This window comes from Stegostoma tigrinum, chromosome 38 (genome assembly GCF_030684315.1).
Source record: "Stegostoma tigrinum isolate sSteTig4 chromosome 38, sSteTig4.hap1, whole genome shotgun sequence".
In the NCBI taxonomy this organism is placed as follows: Eukaryota; Metazoa; Chordata; class Chondrichthyes; order Orectolobiformes; family Stegostomatidae; genus Stegostoma; species Stegostoma tigrinum.
This window is the reverse complement of record NC_081391.1, coordinates 3,369,790-3,391,487: the sequence shown is the minus strand read 5'-3', so window position 1 is coordinate 3,391,487 and position 21,698 is coordinate 3,369,790. Positions and strand designations below refer to the sequence as shown.

The following is a 21,698-nucleotide window of genomic DNA, read 5'->3' as shown; positions in this document are numbered from 1 at the left end:
CTTTTACACAAATTTATAATAACAATGTACCACAAACCCTTCCTAGGCATACTTAAAAAGCGCAAGGTGGTGCTGTCCATAGCTTCAGGCTGAATCCAGTAGTAGGCTCTAATTCTAAGTGCATATAATTACAAGCTGGAACACTGTCCGGGAGGCTAAGTAGCAAATGTGGATGCCCTGAGCCACCTCCTGCTGGCAGACACACCACTGGTGGTTCTCCCACTGGAAGAGTCCATAATGGTTTTAAATTTTCTGGACACACTCCTAGTCACAGCTGACAGTATCAGACTTTAGATGCAGAAAGATTGGGTCGTGGCAAAACTGAAACAGCTGCTGGTGATGGGAGAAACCAGAGTTTCACAACCAGAATGGAAACCTTTCTGGACCAGGAGTGACCTGATCACACTGGAGGATGGCACATGATTATAGTGGGGTGGGGGGGGTGGGGGGGGGGGGGGGGCAAGAGTGATTGCCCCAAAGAAAGGTCACTGCCAAATATTGGCTGAACTCCACCAGGGCCACCCAGGGGATTCCAAAATGAAGATGTTGGTGAGAAGTTGTGTCTTGTGGCCAGGATTGAATGCAGACATAGCCACGTGGGTGGGGCAGTGCCCAGAGTGCCAACAAGAACAAAAATTACTGCCAGTAGCTCCTCCACATTTGTAGGGATGGCGGGTAAATGTTGGACTCGGTTACACATCAACTATGCAGGTCCTGTCATGGGCTCAATGTTCTTAGTCATTGGGGTTGCCCATTCAAAGTGACTAGAGTTCATGACTAGTTGTGTAGAGAGTTCATTTGTCAAGCATGGTTTCAATGGTAGGAAAGCTGCGAGCATCTTTTACAATGCACAGGCTCCCAGATAATGGATCATCACTTACCTAAGGTCAAACGGTTTTCATTATATAAGCAGAGCTCCACACCATCCATCATCCAATGGTCTGGCTGAGAGAGCAGCCCAAACTTTGAAGCAAGTCTTAAAGAAACAACTTTCAGCTTCACTAGAAACCAAACTGTCCCAGTCCCCATTCGATTATAGGACCACCCCTCACTGTACCAGATTAAATTGGATCTTTCTGTACCTGCCTGGGGAGGGTGAAATGGCAACAGGAACACCAATGCTGGACACAAGCATTGTGAGCGACCAAGACAGTTTACTTCAGGGGATGAAGTTTGATGTAGGAGCCACGAGAATGTGCCTACATGGCTTAGGAGCATGGTCAATGTGATGTCAGGTCCAGTAATGTGTAATGTTTGGATAGGTGCAATGGTCCTGAACAAGCACACAGACCGTATGAAAGCCGCAAACTCGCAAATGGTGCCGGAGCAAAATGTGCCTGCCTCCTCAATAGCTTTGTCCAACTGTTCCAGAGCCCATGGGTTCTCATCGAGCGTTAAAGATACCTTGGAATCTGAGTTGAAAACAGTAGATATCGCTGCCTCAATGCCTTTCCTGCCTGAAAAGGAGAGTGAATTTCTTCTGAGACACTCCCAGTGCAAGAGGTGAGCTACTGTATATATCAGAGACAGAGTTGGAGGAACCTGACCCAGAGCTAAAATGTCCCAGGAGGAAGTACAAACTAAAATAACCGTCCTATGTTCTTGGACTCAGAAGGGGAGGGTCAGCCAGGTGGACCCCTTAGGATATGAGCTCCCTGATTGGGGCTATTAACCTGGTCTAATCAGGGAACCCTGGCTGACAGATATAAACAGGAGTGTCAGTCATCCTGTTCACTCTGAGAGCTGGCTCAGAGGGAGCCGGATCAGTGTCAAGGATCAGTCTAAATAAAGGGTGACTTGGTGATAGGATGTTGATCTCTGTGGAGTTATTTCAAAAAGGGTATTGGATGATAAACAATGTGCGGGAGATCAGCACGAAGTAAAACTGCTCAGAAACAGTGCAGATATTTGGTCCAATAGTGGGCTCCAACAGGGCCTAGGAGGGGATGGAGGACCCTACAGCCCAGAGCTGCTCAGACCAGGACTGGAGGCTTCAACTTATATCATCACACTTTAAAAAGTAGTCCTGATGATTCAGTCCTGTTGTCTCTCTCCACCGTCTCTAACCCACTGCTTTGTGGTGTGCCAAAATCGGCCATCTTTGAACCTGGCAAGCTGCCATGTTACTACACAGTGGCATTTTTAAACATCACAGTTTTGTAAAAGAGGAACATCTTAAAGCAAATAGACAGTTAGAGAGATTTAAAGAGGCTTTTTTATTCTCTCACAAGATATGGTCATCACTGACGAGGCCAGCATTGATTGGCCATCCCTAATTGAGGGCCTTGCTCAGACTTTTCTGGGGGCAGTTCAGAGTTAACCTCATTGCTTCGGGTCTGCAGTTACTTCACAGAATCACAGGATTATGGAGAGAGGCCATTCAGTCCATCATGTCAGGCCTCACTCTCTAACCATATGACTTTGTGCCAATCTCCTGTCTTTTCCCTGGAATCCTGCACATTTTTTAATAACCATCCAATTCCCTGTTGAATATTTCCATTGAAGCTGCCCCCACCACATTCCCAGGCCGTGCATTCCGGATTCTAACTACTCCTTGTGTGAAAATGTTTTTTTTCCCATTTTAAATTTACTTCTTTTGCAAAATACTTGAAACCTGTGCCCTCTACTACTCAAAGAAACATAGAAGATAGGAGCAGGAGTAGGCCGTCAGCCTTTAAGCCTGCTCTGCTACTGAATGTGACTGTGGCTGGTCATCCAACTCAGTCCCCTGTTCCCACATTCTCCCCATAACCTTTTCATCCTTTCAGTCCTCAGAACTATATTTAACTCTTTCTTGAAAATATTCAACGCATTGGCCTCAACCGCTGTCTGTGCCAGAGAATTCCAAAGGCACCGACTCCCTGGGTGAAGAAGTTTCTCCTTATTTCAGTTCTAAATGACTTGATCAACATTCTTAGCTGCGACTCCTGATTCTGGATTCCCCAGTCACAGGGAATATCATTTCTGCGTTTACCCTGTCTAACCCTGTTAGAATTTTATAGGCTTCTGTGAGATCCCCCATTCTTCTAAACTCGAGTGAATATAATCCTAACAGATCCAGTCCTTTTTCATAGGTTAGACCGGCTATCCCAGGAATTAGTCTAGTAAACCTTTACTGTACTCCCTCCATGACGAGAACAAACTTCCTCAGAAAAGGAGACTAAGACTGCACACAATACTCCACCTGTATAATTGCAGAGAGACAAAATAACAAGAAATTAAGAGTCAGTATTGAATTAATAGTGAACAATTCTGTTAGTCCATATCAGCTGGGATGTTGTTGTACCAGGAACGTGTTTATTAATTATGAGTCTCAAAGGTAAAGAATTTGGTTGTAAAACCTCATGACATTAGCTTTTGCCTCTTGCCTGGTTTAATTTGCGATGTTGACTTTCGACCTATTTGCCTCAGCACCTGTATATCTTCGACCCACTGAGACAGATCTTTGCGCAGATAGGAAATATATTCGGCTCCTAATAGCCGAGAAAATTGCAGGTCCACAGCTGTCAGGAAAATCAGTTGTTGCTTATCATCTGCCCCGATGTCATTTGGCTAGAAAAAATGAGGTACTCTTTCCACTTACTGGGCCCAGTCTTCAACAACAGGATTAAACAAGTCAAGATGCCAGAAATGCTGATCCCAACTCAAACACGACTGTTGCCAGCAAATTTCTTCAGGAGCAGATTTTTTTTCTCTCACTGCTACTAAAATAACTTCCACAGAGGCTGGTATCCCATCTCCAAGCCACTCTTTCTTTACATACACAAAGTCCTTCACACCGATCTGCCTTTCTCATAACCAGCTCTCGGAGTTGTACTCCCTTGGCACTGACTGTCCAACAGTGCAGCTCTCTCTCAACACTGACCCTGCAACAGTGCGGCGCTCCCTCAGTACCGACCCTCCAACAGGGTAGTGCTCCCTCAGCACCGGCCCTCCAACAGTGTAGTCCTCCCTCTGCACCGACCCTCCAACAGTGCAGCACTCTGTCAGTGCAGAACCTTCAACAGTATAGTACTCCATTATTACTGATCCTCTAGCATTGCAACACTCCTTTCAAACTGACCCTCTGACAGTCCAACACTCCCTCAGCACTGACCCTCTGACAGTGCCCACTCCGTCAGCACTGACCCTCCAACAGTGTGGCTCTCCCAAAGCACTTTCCCTCCGACAGTGCGCCTGTCCCTCAGCACTGACCCTCTGACAGTGCGGCGCTCCCTCAGCACTGACCCTCTGACAGTGTGGCACTCCCTCAGCACTGACCCTCTGACAGTGCGGCACTCCCTCAGCACTGACCCTCCAACAGTGCGGCTCTCCCTCAGCACTGACCCTCTGACAGTGTGGCACTCCTTCAGCACTGACCCTCCGACAGTGCAGCGCTCCCTCAGCACTGACCCTCTGACAGTGCGGAGCTCCCTCAGCACTGACCCTCCGACAGTGCGGCTCTCCCTCAGCACTGACTCTCTGACAGTGCGGAGCTCCCACAGCACTGACCCTCCAAAAGTGCAGGACTCCTGCAGCACTGACCCTCTGACAGTGCGGCTCTCCCTCAGCACTGACCCTCCAACAGTGCAGGACTCCTGCAGCACTGACCCTCTGACAGTGCGGCTCTCCCTCAGCACTGACCCTCTGACAGTGCGCCTCTCCCTCAGCACTGACACTCCGACAGTGCGGCACTCCCTCAGCACTGACCCTCTGACAGTGCGGCTCTCCCTCAGCACTGACCCTCCTACAGTGCAGCTCTCCCTCAGCACTGACCCTCCGACAGTGCAGCTCTCCCTCAGCACTGACCCTCCGACAGTGCGGCTCTCCCTCAGCACTAACCCTCCAACAGTGCGGCGCTCCCTCAGCGCTGACCCTCTGACAGTGTGGCACTACCTCAGCACTGACCCTCCGACAGTGCGGCGCTCCCTCAGCACTGACCCTCTGACAGTGCGGCGCTCCCTCAGCACTGACCCTCTGACAGTGCGGCTCTCCCTCAGCACTGACCCTCTGACAGTGCGGAGCTCCATCAGCACTGAACCTCCGACAGTGCGGCTCTCCCTCAGCACTGACCCTCTGACAGTGCGGCTCTCCCTCAGCACTGACCCTCTGACAGTGCGGCTCTCCCTCAGCACTGACCCTCTGACAGTGTGGCACTCCTTCAGCACTGACCCTCCGACAGTGCAGCGCTCCCTCAGCACTGACCCTCTGACAGTGCGGAGCTCCCTCAGCACTGACCCTCCGACAGTGCGGCTCTCCCTCAGCACTGACCCTCTGACAGTGCGGCTCTCCCTCAGCACTGACCCTCCGACAGTTCATCGCTCCTGAAGCACTGACCCTCCAACAGTGTGGCTCTCCCAAAGCACTTTTCCTCCGACAGTGCGCCTGTCCCTCAGCACTGACCCTCTGACAGTGCAGCGCTCCCTGAGCACTGACCCTCTGACAGTGCGGCTCTCCCTCAGCACTGACCCTCTGACAGTGCGGAGCTCCTTCAGCACTGAACCTCCGACAGTGCGGCACTCCCTCAGCACTGACCCTCTGACAGTGCGGCGCTCCCGAAGCACTGTCCCTCTGACAGTACGGCGCTCCCTCAGCACTGACCCTCCGACAGTGCAGAACTCCTGCAGCACTCACCCTCCGACAGTGCGGCGCTCCCTCAGCACTGACCCTCCGTCAGTGTGGCTCTCCCTCAGCACTGACCCTCCAACAGTGCAGCTCTCCCTCAGCACTGACCCTCCGACAGTGCGCCTCTCCCTCAGCACTGACCCTCCGACAGTGCATCGCTCCTCAGGACTGACCCTCCGACAGTGCGGCACTCCCTCAGTACTGACCTCTGTCAGTGCGTTATCCAGGAGTGTAGTACTCCAGTGGAGGCTGATCCAGGGTTTGATTAAGGTTCATCCTAACTTCCTCACGGTTCATCCTGTGCCTCTATAAAACCTAAGGTGTGGTGAAGCTGCATCAACCATTTTCTCAACCTGATGTGCCACCTTCAACAATTTGTCTTCTTGCCTTTTGTCATTTTGCTGGGAGTAAAACCTTTCTGAACTGAAGTTAAACCTGGGGATCCAGCTGCTAAAGGCCGTGACAAATTTGTGTCTCCTGTTTGGTCCTCAAACCAGGGGGACAAAGGACAAAGAGTCATGTTTTCCCATGGCCGGTTGTGGAATTGAATTCAATAAAACCTGGTGATTTGTGAATTCATGCCAGAGAAGAATGAGCAAGAGAAACCTACCAGCTGGTGGGGAAGCCCAACAAATTGTCCTCAGTGGAAAAGGAGCTGTTACCCCAAAGTGATGGGCTGAACGATCTCCTTGTCTGCCATGATCTAGTGATTCTACCATATCCATCAGGAGCTCACAGATGGGGTTTCCTCTTTGTGTTGCTACACGCCCTTTAGAATACATTCTAGCAACGACAGGGTTGAAGTTACAGTCCTATTACAAGTCTTAAATGGGCGATAGTGACTAGTTCATTAAAAAAACCCTTGCATTTATACAGCGCTTTTCACAAGCATTCCACAACTCAACGCACATTACAGACGATGGACATTTTGACGTGTTGTAAGGTGAAATCACAGCAGCCAAATTTGTACACAGCAAGCTCCCACAAACAGCAATGCCATTATCACCAAGTTTATCTGGTTTTGTGATGGTGCTCAAGCTGTCAGCAGGAAGTCCCCTGTTCTTCCTGCCCTCTCCCCCAACTGCCAAACCCCAGCCAGAAGGGAAGAGGGGACCCTTACCTGAGAGTTCACAGACAGCGCTGCCCTCTAACAGGCCATCTGGCCTAGATTATTGTCCTCAGGCCTTACAGGGGCCTCACAACCAGACTCTCATCTGAGTGTTCTTAGGCTGACTCACTGAATTACTGAGGCAGTTGGTTGAATATGGTGTCCTAATAGGTTTTGTGGTCAGTTTTTCTGGCCTGCAGCATTCGATTTAACAACGAACAGGGTAATATTAACTTCCCACTTCCAGGTTATTTATTCAGCCCCAAAACTGCTTCACTATATTCAAGTTGCCTCAAACAAACAGCAAGCCAAGGCACAAGGCAGTTTCAGTCTCTGTCATCAGATTATACTCACATGGGGAAGCAGTAGGAAATGTGACCAGTGTTGCCTTCCAGATTCGAATGCATCAGCTGCCTGTGAGTGAGCGCCAAAACAGGACCTGGGCTTAACTGGTCATGTTCAACCCTTCAGCAATGAACAAAAGCTACAAGAATAGATCTCAAGTGTCCCAGTGCTTCAAATGGAATAGAACTGAAGAGAAATTTATTGTCACATGTACTTTACATGAAAAGTACAGTGAAAAGTTTTACAAGTTTGGGGCAGCACGGTGGCCCAGTGGTTAGCACTGCGCCAGGGACTGGGTTCGATTCCAGCCTCGGGCGACTGTCTGTGTGGAGTTTGCACATTCTCCCCGTGTATGTGTGTGGGTTTGCTCCAGTTTCCACCCACAATCCAAAGATGTGCAGGCTAGATGGATTGGCCATGCTAAATTGACCGTAGTGTTCGGGGATGTTTAGATGAGGTGGGTTAGACATGGGAAATGCAGGGGTAGGGGAAATGGGTCTGGGTGGGATGCTGTTCCGAGAGGCGGTGTGAACCTGTTGGGCCAAATGGTCTGTTTCCACACTGTAGGGATTCTATGAGTCTATGAAGTCTCCCACCAATACGCCTACATCAATGACAGAAGTCACACATAATAACAAAAAAGCAAAATTAAGGCAAATTCCATCACAGTTCAGTTAACAGCTCCTGGGATCAGGGAAAGCCAGTTAAAGAATGATGGAATACCCTGAAGGCTCAGGCACAACAATACTGCCATTCGAAGACTAGACAAGACTACCATTCTGGGCTGTTGGAACACTGAGCAAGAGGCCTCTACCGAAGAAGACCACCAAACCAGGCCGAGACCACTACGTTTGTATGGAAGTGCCTGGAAGACCACCGGAACACACGGAAGCTGAAGACAAAAACGACGTCCACAGGGGTATGAGACCTACATGCCTGAAGAAGGCTGCAACACTAGGAGACCGCCACATTTCCTCCTTCAGGTGCCTGGGCCTAGCCATGGGCCTGGAACCTTGGCTACCTGTCAAGTCCAGGTCAGAGTAAAAATCCTGAGACCTGTCCCTAGAGTGCAGAAAACAGCAGCAATTGCCAAACTAAAATCTAGTCTCATGGTGACCGTGACATTGTTGTCAATTGTTGTAAAACCCAATTGTTCATAAAATTGTTGGAAAATGATTCTGAAGAAAAGTCACTGTTCTCAAAGCATTAACTCTATTTTCTCTCCACAGATGCTGCCCAGACCTGCTGGGTTTCTCCAGAACTTTCCGCTTTTATTTGTTTTGGATCTTCAGCATCTGCAGTTTTATTTTGTTATGTTGTAAAACCATATCTGCTTCATTCATGCCCTTAAGAAAGGAAATCTGCTGTCCTTACCTGGTCTGAGACTCCAGACCCACAGTAATGTGGTTGACTATTGACTGTTCTCCGAAATGACCATATGGTGACATACAGATCGAGGACAATTAGCGATGGGCAACAAAGGTCAGCCTTGTCAGTGAAGCCCATATCCCATGAAAGAATTTATGTTACGAAACTTCTTCCATGGAGGCAGGATGATCTGTGCTTTAAACCCTATGTAATATTCTTTGGAGAGCTATTTGAAAGGACTGTAATAAGATGCAGGCTGTTTGCACACTGATCTCAGCCATTTCAAAATGGCATTGGAGTAGGACTCCTGAGCCAGAGCTCGTCTGCTCTGTCCATTTTTTTCTGGTTTTCTTCTCGCCCTTTCACATTTTTTTTCCTTTTCTTTTCACCTCCCATTCCTCAGATGGCATCAGCAGTGTCCAGGGTGAATGCCAGTGCAGATTGCCAGCCTCAGCGTGGACTCAAACGCCTGGCATCAACGTGGACTCAACCTCCCGGCCTCAGCGTGGACTCGAACTCCCAGCCTCAGAGTGGACTTGAACGCCTGGCATCAATGTGGACTCGAACCCCTGGCCTCAGCGTGGACTCGAACGCCTGGCATCAATGTGGACTCGAACCCCTGGCCTCAGAGTGGACTCGAACCCCTGGCCTCAGCGTGGACTCGAACTCCCAGCCTCAGAGTGGACATGAACTCCCAGCCTCAGCGTGGACTCGAACTCCCAGCCACAGCGTGGACTCGAACTCCCAGCCTCAGCGTGGACTCAAACCCCTGGCCTCAGCGTGGACTCGAACCCCTGGCCTCAGCGTGGACTCGAACTCCCAGCCTCAGCGTGGACTCGAACCCCTGGCCTCAGCGTGGACTCGAACTCCCAGCCTCAGCGTGGACTCGAACCCCTGGCCTCAGAGTGGACTCGAACTCCCAGCCTCAGCGTGGACTCGAACTCCTGGCCTCAGCGTGGACTCGAACCCCTGGCCTCAGCGTGGACTCGAACTCCCAGCCTCAGCGTGGACTCGAACTCCCAGCCTCAGCGTGGACTCGAACCCCTGGCCTCAGCGTGGAGTCGAACTCCTGGCCTCAGAGTGGACATGAACTCCCAGCCTCAGAGTGGACTCGAACCCCTGGCCTCAGCGTGGACATGAACTCCCAGCTTTGAGGTGAAGCCCCGCGCGTTCTGGGTTGGAAGGACTGTTATCCTGTACTCTCGTATCTCCATTTTTCTAATTTATTGCTGGACTTTTTACTTCCTTATTTTTTTCTATTTTTTCCCTAAGGATTTGTAATTAAGAATCTGTACCGAGGTACCTTGGTACCTAAGTTGATGCTGTAAGCGGTGACTTGTAAACGTTTCGTTGTATGCATGTGACAATAAAGCTAATTCTTCTCCTTGTAGTAATTAGGACCAAGGAATAGGCCATTCAGCCCCTCAAGCCTGCTCTGTCATTCAATACAGCTGGTTTTCTACCAGTACGCTTACCCCCCCCCACCGAGCTTTTAATCTGATAGGATTGATATAGTACAGAAGTAGGCGATTCATCCTATTATGCCTGACCTGACTCTTCAAACAAGGATCATTTCCTTGTGCCAGTCTCCCCCCCGCCCCCCATACACTTGCATGCAATTCCTACACAAATAATCATCCAATGTCCTTCTTGAAAGCTCCAATTGACTGGCCTCCACCACATTTCCAGTGCCTAATTACTCAGTGAGCTGAAGTGTACTTTCTCATGTTACCTTTGTTTCAATTGCATGTCACTTTAAATCTAAGCCCTTTTGCTTTTGTTCCTCTTATGAGCAGGAATAACTTCTCCCCATCTAATCTGTCCAGCCTGCAGATGATTTTGAAAAACTCGATCATTTCTGTCTATTTATTAACATGAAAACTGATCTGCAGGAAGTTGGAGGGAGTGTTTCAGAGGCAGCGTGGGCCTGGAGAAGAAAACAATGTACAAATATGCAAGACAATAAAATGTGAGGCTGGATGAACACAGCAGGCCCAGCAGCATTTCAGGAGCACAATTATCACACAATGTACAAATATGCACCTTGCAACTGTTTGACTTTCGAAACGACCTCTGCTTACGTGACACACTGTACGTGCACAGCAGACAAACAACCGCGGTATTCCAAGAATCAGACTGGGATCTGTGCCAGACTCACACTAACCAACGCAAGCTGGAATCCTGCATTGAATCAGCTAAAAGGCAGTTGCAGAACTCAAAGGTTTACTCAGCAATTTCCTCCATGCTCCTCGCAGATATCCGTGACTCAGTGAAACCTGAAACTGCAGAAGCTGTGGAAAGCACAGGGCATGAGGCCAGGCAGAGAGAGAGGGGCCCTCCTAAGGCTGGGTCAGCACAAAAAGACGGAGTGGGAGTTCCACGTAGCCTGCATCTAAATGGCAACAAACAAAGAAAGGGGGTGAGCCGTTCGCATTAAGAATGAAACTGGATGTTAAGATTTGATCTCTCACATTTCCTGAAATTTATGAAAGATGCCTTCTCTCTCAGTACCAAAGTCACCAAAACATGATCTCAGACTTTTAGAGGTCACTGTTAACTGATGTTATAACTAGAGAGATATTCGGCACAGCAGGAAAATAAATTCTGAATTTGAACATAAGAAATAGAAGCAGGGATAGTCCATTTGGGCCATCAAACCTACTGCACCACTTCATGGTCAACTTTTTCATATATATATGTTCATGGGATATTGGCACTATTGGCCAGCATTTTTCGGCCATCCTTATTTGCCCAGAGGGCAGTTAAGAGTCAACAAGATCACTGTGGGTCTGGAGTCCCATGTTGGCCAGAACAGGTAAGGACAGCAGAGATAACAAGGTGTGGAGCTGGGTGAACACCGCAGGCCAAGCAGCATCAGAGCAGCAGGAAGGCTGACGTTTGGGTCTAGACCCTTCTTCAGAAAAATCATTTCTGAAGAAGGGTCTAGGCCCGAAACGTCACCCTTCCTGCTCCTCTGATGTTGCTTGGCCTGCGGTGTTCATCCAGCTCCACGCTTTGTTATCTCAGATTCTCCAGCATCTGCAGTTCCTACTACTTCAAGGACAGCAGATTTCCCTCCCAAGGGAAAGCACAAGTGAACGAGATCGGTTTTTACAACAATTGACAATATCCATTAGACTAGCATTTTTATTCAAGATTTGGTACTTTTGAAATCAATTTAAATGTCACGATCCACCATGGCAAGATTCGAACCTATGTTCGCAGAACATTAGCCTGGGTCTCTGGTTTGCTGGTTAAGTGACATTATCTCTATGACACCACTCTCATAATTCTACGTGCCTGTCCCACATAATCTCTAACACCTTCATTGATAAAAATTCTGTCTAACTTGGCCTTGAATATATTCAATGACCCAAACTCTTTTGCTCAAACCCCAAACTCTGAGAGAAGAAGTTACTCGTCACCTCTCGTTTTAAATAAGGGACCCCTCATCCTGAAATTGTACCCTTCAGTTGTAGATGGAAACATGAAGGGAATCACCCCCTCAGCATTCACCCTGTCAAGTCCCCTCAGAATATTGTATATTTCAGGAAGATCACATCTCATTCTTCTCAATTCCAACGAGGGCCAACTTCCTCATAAGACAAAACCTTCAGCTCAGCATCTGTGGAGAGGGAAAACACAGCTGATATTTTTGGGTGGCACGATGGCTCAGTGGTTAGAACTGCTGCCTCATAGCACCAGGGACCTGGGTTCAATTCTACCCTCAAGTGACGGTCTGTGTGGAGTTTTCACATTCTCCCCATGGCTGCATGCATTTCCTCTCACAGTTCGACAGCTGTGCAGGTTAGGGTGGATAGGCCATGCTGTTTGCCAATAGTGTGCAGGCTAGGTAGAATAGCTATGGGAAATGCTGGCTTATGGGAATAGGACACGAAGGGTGTGTGGATCTGAGTGGACGTGATGGGCTGAATGGCCTGCTTCCAGTCTGTAGGGGTTTTATTTTGGCTGTGGGCTTGCTACAATAATCCTTTGCAAGCTCAAGGAACAACACCTTATTTTCCATGGAGGCACTTTACATCCTCAGGATGTTAATATTGAACTCCATAACCTCAGAAACTGAGCATATTATGTCTCTTCTCCATTAATCTTACATTGTCTCCACCCATTCTCTCACAAGCATGTCTTGTTTACTTTGCTGCTAGTAGTTAGGAGCGATTCTCTTCCTTTAATTTACACCAGTTTTACCTCCCCTTTTCTCTTTCGTTGCCATTAACAACACCTCTGTGTGTTTGGCTCTGCACTTTGCCTTTGACAAAAGTAGAGAAAAAAATAATGTTCCAAAGAAAGAGTCATGCTAGACCAAAGACACTGCTGACTATCATTTGAACCAAACTGAGGGAGTGTCAGAGGTGCCACTTAGATGCAATCAAAGTAACAACATTGTTTCAGGGATGAGAAGGGGAGCTCAGTGTCCGGGCCAAAGGGCTAGTCTGAGAATTAGGGCCAGACCATTCAAGAGAGATGTTGGGAAGCATTTCTACAGACAAATGGGAGTAAATATTTGAAACTCTTTTCCACAAACAGCAGTGGATGCTGGATCATGCATTAATTTTATATACTAGGAACAAACATTTTTGTTAAACAAATAAGAGATTTGGGCCAAAGACAGGTATGTGGAGTTAGGCAATAGATTGCCACAATATGTTTGAATAGTGGAGCAGGCTTGAGGGGCTAAAGGCCTACTCTGTTCCTACATTCATGTTCTTAAGCCACCATTGCAGAATCAGATTTTCTGCTCATTACCCCATTGCTGAATGTGGGATCTTGCTGTGCGCATTTTGGCAGCCATGTTCCCAAATTGGGATAGTGACGATGTCTCGAGAGTACTTCACTAGCCATATAGCATTTTGGAATGTCCTGAGGTTGTGCAAACTTTGAAATAAATGCTAATTATAATGTGTGAAAAAATGAGAGTGCCCATTCCAGCAGGAAAAATAGAAAAGCAAATATTACTTCAAAGGAGAGAGATCACAAAACTCTGGGGTACAGATGGATCTGGGAGTTCTGTTTATCTTCATTGAAAAGGGGGACTTTTGTTCTTGGGATGTGGGTGTCACCGGCTGGGCCATAATTTATAGCCCATCCCAAATTGTCCAGAGGACAATTAAGTGTCAACCACATTGCCATGGGTCAGGAGTCACATGTAGGTTGGACTGAATAAAGATGGCAGATTTCCATTCCAAAAGTCCTTAGAAAATCAGATGGGTTTTTACAACAGGAGAAACACAACTTCCCCAAGTATGTGGGGAGGAATAGAGAGTATTCATTAGGAATCAAATCCTGAAGCTGTTCAAGGCTTTATTGAAACTGCATTTGGAGTACTGTGCACAGTTTTACTCTCTTGACATACTTGCATTAGAAGCAGTTCAGAGAAGATCAACTAGGTTGGTTCCTGGGTAAGTAAAAGCAAAATACTGCAGAAATCCAAGAATGTGTAGAAACTCAGCAGGTCTGGCAGCATCTGTGGTGTTCTTTTGTATCTGCTGCCCTGTCCTTCTAGGTAGAAGTGGTCATGGGTTTGTAAGGTGCTGTCTGAGGATCTTTGAGGAGTTTCTGCAGTGCATCTTGTAGATAGTGCACACTGCTGCTACTGAGCATTGTTAGTGGAGGCAATGGATGTTCGTGAGTGTACTGCCAACCAAGTGGGCTGCTTTGTCCTGGATGGGTGTTGTTGGGGCTGTACCCATCCAGGCAAGTGGGGAGTATTCCATCACACTCCTGACTTGTGCCTTGTAGATGGTGGCCAGGCTGTGAGGAGGCAGGAGGTGAGTTACTTGCTGCAGTATTCCCAGCTTCTAGCCTGCTCTTGTAGTCACTGTGTTTATGTGGTGAGTCCAGTTGAGTCTCTTGTCAATGATAACATCAAGGATGTTGATAGCGGGGGATTCAGTGATGGTAACACCATTGAATGTCAAGGGGTAGTGGTTAGATTGTCTCTTACTGGTGATGGCCATTGTCTCGCATTTGTGTGGCACAAATGTTGTCTGTCAGCCCAATCCTGGATATAGTCCATACCTTGCTGCATTTGAACACAGACTACTTCAATACCTGAGGATTTATGAATGATGCTGTACACTGCAATCATCAGCGAACATCCCCACTTCTGACTTTAAGGATGGAGCAGTTGGAGATGTTTGGACCTAGGACACTACCCTGAGGAGTTCCTGCAGAGATATCCTGGAGCTGAGATGATTGACTTCCAACAACCACATCCATCTTCCTGTAAGACCATAAGACATAGGAGTGGAAGTAAGGCCATTTGGCCCATCAAGTCCACTCCGCCATTTAAATCATGGCTGTTGGGCATTTCAACACCACTTCCCTGCACTGTCCCCATAGCCCTTGATTCCTTGTGAGATCAAGAATTTGTCGATCTCTGCCTTGAAGGCATCTAACGTCCTGGCCTCCACTGCACTCCGTGGCAATGAATTCCACAAGCCCACTACTCGCTGGCTGAAGAAAGGTTGTCTCATTTCCCCCCTCTAATTTTAAGGCTGTGCCCACGGGTCCTAGTCTCCCCGCCTAACAGAAACAACTTCCCAGTGTCCACCCCTTCTAAACCATACATTAACTTGTAAGTTTCTATTAGATCTTCCCTCAGCCTTCTAAACTCTTATGAGTACAATCCCAGGATCCTTAGCCGTTCATCATACGTTAAATCTACCATTCCAGGAATCATTCATGTGAATCTCTGCTGGACATGCTCCGGGGCTAGTATGTCCTTCCTGAGGTGTGGGGCCCAAAATTGGACACAGTATTCTAAATGGGGCCTAACTAGAGCTTTATAAAGTCTTAGAAGCACATCGCTGCTTTTATATTCCAATCCTCTTGAGATAAACAACAACATTACATTCGCTTTCTTAATCATGGACTCTACCTGCAAGTTAACCTTTAGAGAATCCTGAACCAACACTGCCCTGATCACAAAGACTAAGTGAAGCCTCTGGCCATGCAGACATTTTTTGCTGATTCAATCCTCATTGGCTATGTTTGCTGAGTCAATGGTGGCCAAGAAAACTTTGCTGAGTCATGACAGACTGAAGTCCCAGTAAACTGCTGACTAACCCTTGGTTTCTGAGTTGTGCTGTGTCACTGTTTGAGCTTGTGCATTTTTTTTGCTGCCTCAGTCACGAGCTGTTGTATAGTCAATTCAGGCAGATTCCTGTTGGATCATGTTACATTACTAACAATCACCACTACAACAATAATACCACCACATTTATCACAGCTAAAGCACTTCTCAGTGAATTTGGCACATAAAGTTTAAGGCCAAGGTGCGGTGACAGAAAATCGTGTCTCAAAAAGGTGGGTTTTAAAGAAAATCTTAAAGGAAGCGCAGAATCGGGGAGGTTTAAAACGGGAATTCCAGAATTTAGGGCCCAAGATATTGAGGGTCAGAGATAATGGGAACTGCAGATGCTGGAGAATCCAAGACAACAAAGTGTGAGGCTGGATGAACACAGCAGGCCCAGCAGCATCTTAGGAGCACAAAAGCCTGACGTTTCGGGCCTGGACCCTTCATCAAAGAGGGGGATGGGGAGAGGGTTCTGGAATAAATAGGGAGAGAGGGGGAGGCGGACCGAAGATGGATAGAGGAGAAGATCGGTGGAGAGGAGAGTATAGGTGGGGAGGTAGGGAGGGGATAGGTCAGTCCGGGGAGGATGGACAGGTCAAGGAGGCGGGATGTGGCTTCCTCTACATAGCGGAAACCAAGCGGACGCTTGGGGACCGCTTTGCAGAACACTTCCGCTCGCTTTGCAACAAACAACTGCACCTCCCAGTCGCAAACCATTTTAACTCCCCCTCCCATTCCTTAAACGACATGTCCAACCTGGGCCTCCTGCAGTGCCACAGCGATGCCACCTGAAGGTTGCAGGAACAGCAACTCATATTCCACTTGGGAACCCTCCAGCCCAATGGAATCAATGTGGACTTCACAAGCTTCAAAATCTCCCCTTTCCCCACCGCATCCCAAAACCAGCCCAGCTTGTCCCCGCCTCCCTAACCTGTTCTTCCTCTCACCTATCCCCTTCTCCAACCTCAAGCCGCACCTCCATTTCCTACCTACTAACCTCATCCCGCCTCCTTGACCTGTCCGTCCTCCGCGGACTGACCTATCCCCTCCCTACCTCCCCACCTACACTCTCATCTCCACCTATCTTCTCCTCTATCCATCTTTGGTCCGCCTCCCCCTCTCTCCCTATTTATTCCAGAACCCTCTCCCCATCCCCCTTTTCTGATGAAGGGTCTCGGCCCGAAACATCAGCTTTTGTGCTCCTGAGATGCTGCTTGGCCTGCTGTGTTCATCCAGCCTCACATTTTGTTATCCAAGATATTGGTGCTGTTGTCTTTCCCACTTAAACAAGTTACAGACAACTCTGACCAGAAATGTTAATATCCCACAATACCAAAGCAGTCAAATCAATACAAACACAAGCCTGTACCAAAGCTAAATATTCCCACTTTATTAGGAACAAAATTACAATACTCTTTAATAATATCCCTAATCCTATTTGGCCCCTTAAGGTTAATTAATTTCCGGGTCTCTTAAATTTACACAGTCATGCTCTCTGTGTTCCGGCTCTGGGTCTACAATGCTGCTCTCTCTCTGTCTCTCTCTGGATGGTCAACAGGTGTCTGCCTCTTGCCAGAGATAATGGGAACTGCAGATGAAGGGTCTAGGCCTGAAACGTCAGCTTTCCTGCTCCTAAGATATTACTGGTCCTGCTGTGTTCATCCAGGCCCACACTTTGTTATCTCTGCCTCTTGTTATACTGGTCTAGTCAGAATGCCTCAAAAGATTCCAGAGATTCTGACACAGTTCCAAGAGAGAGGTCCGCAGGTAAGCCCATGTTTATATACCTTCAGAATGTTTTCTGGAACTTTCTATAGTTCTGGCCAATCAGGGAGATACACTTAATTCAATCAGTCAATCATTTTAATGGTATGAAAGAAAGTAAACTGTTAGTTTCTTTGTGTAGTAGGACCCAGTGCCTTTCTCAGAGATAGTAAGAACCAGCAATGCTGGGGTCTGAGATAACAGTGTGGAGCTGGAGGAACACAGCAGGCCAGGCAGCATCAGAGGAGCAGAAAAACTGATGTTTCGGCCCTTCTTCAGAGGGTCCCGACCCAAAATATCAGCTTTCCTGCTCCTCTGATGCTGCCTGGCCTGCTATATTCATCCAGCTCTACACCTTGTTATCCTAGTGCCTTTCTGTCTGGGGGCTCTCCTTTGTCTGTCCAGAATAAGTGTTTCCTTTTACATAACGCTAATATTCTTAGCGCCTGTCTGCTGTGTTTGCACTGTGTCTTGCGTGTAGGTTCTGTGATTTCAGAGTTTCACTTGGCTAATGTACCCAGCATCCCTTGTTGTTTGGCCAAGTTAGCAATCTTTCTGTGTTTTAGCAACTAGGAGGCTGTTACATAGGCACAACCACTGAGCGTGTAACATCAGGAATATCAGACCTTTTCGGTGCCTCAACGTACATAAATAAGTACAAAATGCCTCAGGTTTTTTGCAACTGCATGGAATGTCAAATTCCAATGTTTGTTTGCTATTCATATGCAAAGACACTACAGAATTGCTTCTGTAACTGTGTATGTACACAATGATGTTTTATGAATAAAGTATATTTTTGCAATGTAATAAAAATTTCAGGTATATTCATGAATATTCCTGAAGGTGATTTCGGAGATTCCAGTGATTGAGAAGGTCTGTGTTGGGAGGGGATTTGAAAACGATAACAAGATGTTTAGAATCGATATCGAATTAACAGTGAGAACTTTTGCTAGTCCATATCTGCTGGATGTTGTTGTAATGAGGAAGTGACTACAAGTCTCAAAGGTGAATATTTCTGTTGTTTCAGCTCTTGAGATTAGCTTTGGCCTCTTGCCCGGTTTAATTTGCCACGTTGACTTTAGGCTGATGAGCCTGATTACCCACATATAACCAATCACTGAATTGATCCTTTCCCCAGCTCGGACCTACAGGAATCTCTGTACAGAGATAATGGGCACTACAGATGCTGCAGAATCAAAGATAACAAAGTGTGAGAGATAATGGGAACTGCAGATGCTGGAGAATCCAAGATAATAAAGTGTGGAGCTGGATGAACACAGCAGGCCAAGCAGCATCTCAGAAGCACAAAAGCTGATGTTTCGGGCCTAGACCCTTCATCAGAGAGGGGGATGGGGTGAAGCTGGATGAACACAGCAGGCCAAGCAGCATCTCAGATGAAGGGTCTAGGCCCGAAACGTCAGCTTTTGTGCTCCTGAGATGCTGCTTGGCCTGCTGTGTTCATCCAGCTCTACACGTTGTTATCTAGGAATCTCTGTTCAGCCTGGTTCTGCATCCCTTTGAAGCAAATATAATTCTTGTTGAGAGATAATAGGAACTGCAGATGCTGGGGAATCCGAGATAACAAAGTGTAGAGCTGGATGAACACAGCAGGCCAAGCAGCATCTTACCTAAGATGATGCTTGGCCTGCTGTGTCCATCTAATTCTGGTCAATTAGTATCTTATGAGGAGAGATTGGGTTTACATTCACAAGAGTTTTGAAGGATGAGAGGGGATCTGATTGAAATGTATAAAATTCAAACAGGGCTGGACAGACTAGAGTCACAGAGATGTACAACATAGAAACAGACCCTTCGCTCCAACATGTTCATACTAACCAGCTATTCTAGATTCATCCAATCCCCTTTGCCAGCATGCGGGCCATATCCCTCTAAAACCTTCCCATTCATGTATCCATCCAGATACCTTTTAAATGTTGTAATTGTACCAGCCTCCACCACTTCCTCTGGCAGCTCATTCCATACACGCACCACCCTCTGCGTGAAAATGTTGCCCCCAAAGTCCCTCTTAAATCTTTCCCCTCTCACCTTAAATCAATGGTGTCTAGTTTTGGACTTTCCTAGACCTCGAATATTCACTCTATTCACGCACCTGATGATTTTATAAACTTCTATAAGGTCTCTTCTCAGCCTCCGATAGTCTGAGGAAAATAGCCCCAGTCTATTCAGCCTCTCCCTGGAGCACAAATCCTCCAACCCTTGGACTAGATGCAGGAAGGATATTATCCCTGGCTGGGGAGTCTATGGACCACAATTTCAAGAGACAAGGTAGACCATTCAGAACTAAGATGATGAAACATATTTTCACTGAGAGGGCAGTGAAACTGTGGAATTCTCTACTACAGAATGCTGTAGAGGCTGGGTTGCTGAATATACTCAAGCAGGATTACTGTTTAGAATTTAAAGCATCAAGGGATAGGAGGGAGAAAACACTGAGATGGACAAACAGCCATTGACCAGAAGTGTTGAATGGCTTCCTCCTGCTTTAGGTGTCTACAGCTCCACGCTAAGGAATTCTGATAGGCTAAAAATGGAGTAAATATTTTACCTCTAGGTATTGGATGAGGGGTCCACAGTCTCAGAATCAGAGAAAATAGGCCACAAGCACAATACCGAGATATATCTCCAGTGACCTCTGCCCTGCCTGATGGAGGTGGGCACTAATTTGAAGACAAGCAAAAGGAGGGATTTTCCCATTTTCCTGGTCAATACTTACCCTTACGCCAAAACAAAATAGATGATCTGCTAGTTGCAACATTGCTTTTTTGTGGGATCTTGCTGTGCATGATGTGGGTGTTTCCCCCGTTTCCTTCTCTTAAAACATTGGCAGTGCTTGGAAGAAATAAAAACTTTCAGGGTTGTGGCAGGCACTTCAGGAAATCCTGAGGTCACAGAGGTACCTCGTAAAGGTAAGTCCCTGCTCTTTCCCTTCACAATCTGTGCTGGGGTAGGGTTGGTCGGGGGGGTTGCAGATTGGCCTGTGATTCCTAAATCGCATGAGCTCCCTCACTAATCAAGCGAGACTGCCCTGCTCCTAGGAATCCTGTTTTGGACCCATTAACAGTCTCATCCTTCCCCATTGCCACAAGCTCCTTGAGCCTGACAAAGCTTTGAGACCTCCACACTCCTCCATCGCCTCAACCTCTTGGACATCACTGGCACACCACTGATGGCTCTCGCTTCAGCTATCTGGGCCCCAAGTTCTCAAATTCCCTCCTTAAATTTTTCGCAATGTTTTCACACTCCACTGTTTCCTACCAACATGCAAACACACAAACATACATACTAAGACCAAGAGAAGACCATTCGGCCCCTCTACCTTGCTTTGCCATTCAATAACATCATGGCTGATTTGATTTTGGCTTCAATTTCACCTTCCCACATTGGCCTAATGCTCGTCAACTACTGTCTCAGCGAAGAATCAATTGACCTCTGCCTTAATTCAATGACCCCACCTCCTCTGCCATCTTGGCATCAGACTTGCAAAATTCATGATACTTAAGAAACAACCCTCTTGATCTCTATCTTAATGAGAAACCCTGTTTTTCAAATTCAATCTTCCTAGTTGAGTAGATTCGTTCTCTCAGCATCCACTTTGTGAAGTCCCCTCAGGATCTTGTAGGTTTCAATAGGATCAATAATGAAATGCTGGTTAAACACTGAGATCCTCCTGCTCCAGGACTCACCAAAACATCTCAAAAACCGTCATGGAGTGGAAACAGGTGTTAGGCATCAAACGCAGCTTCTGGTGGAGAAAAACAAGTCTTACTGTATATTTTCAAAATTATTCCTGAGGGCTTTTCTCACCACTTCCAGATCAAATGGCACTACTCCTATTTCTGATCGTCTGTGATACCTCTGTACCCACTCCCCCAGGGTGACCTCTGTACCCACTCCCCCACAGTGACCTCTGTTCCCACTCCCGCAGGGTGATCTCTGTACCTACTCCCCCAGGGTGACCTCTGTACCTACTCCCCCCCATAGTGACCTCTGTACCCACATCTATCCTGGGTAACCTCTGTATCCACACCCCCAGGGTGATCTCTGTACCCACTCCCTCAAGGTGACCGCTGAACCCACATCCCCAGGGTGATCTCTGTACCCACTCCCCCCAGGGTGACCTCTGTACCCACTCCCCCCAGGGTGACCTCTGTACCCATTCCCCTCAGGGTGACCTCTGTACCCGCACCCCACAGGGTGACCAACTCTGGGTGAAAAACCTGGGACTGCCTCCCTAGGAGCCCATGACCACTTGGCCACTGTTCTCAGGGACCTCACTCGCGGGACCCTGGCCCTGGGGGTGCGGTGGGTCCTAGGACGGCACCAAATCCCACATCATGCCCCACCCCCGTTACCTGCAGCTCACCCTCTGCAATGACGAGGAGATCAATA

At 47.6% G+C, this 21,698-nt stretch overlaps 1 protein-coding gene across 2 annotated transcripts in view; it reads right to left on the bottom strand.

Annotated features, from left to right (window-relative positions):
• foxred2 (FAD-dependent oxidoreductase domain containing 2) overlaps positions 1-10,579 on the bottom strand; it is a 71,987-nt gene extending 61,408 nt beyond the window's left edge. Inside the window, exon 1 of one of the 2 annotated variants that reach the window (XM_048521229.2) lies at positions 10,469-10,579. The gene's annotated coding sequence lies outside the window, so the exon portion shown is untranslated. Of the gene's footprint in view, positions 1-8,431; positions 8,669-10,468 lie in introns of those variants that run through there. The other variant, XM_048521231.2, reaches the window with a different exon arrangement.
• Between the last annotated feature and the right edge of the window lie 11,119 nt (positions 10,580-21,698).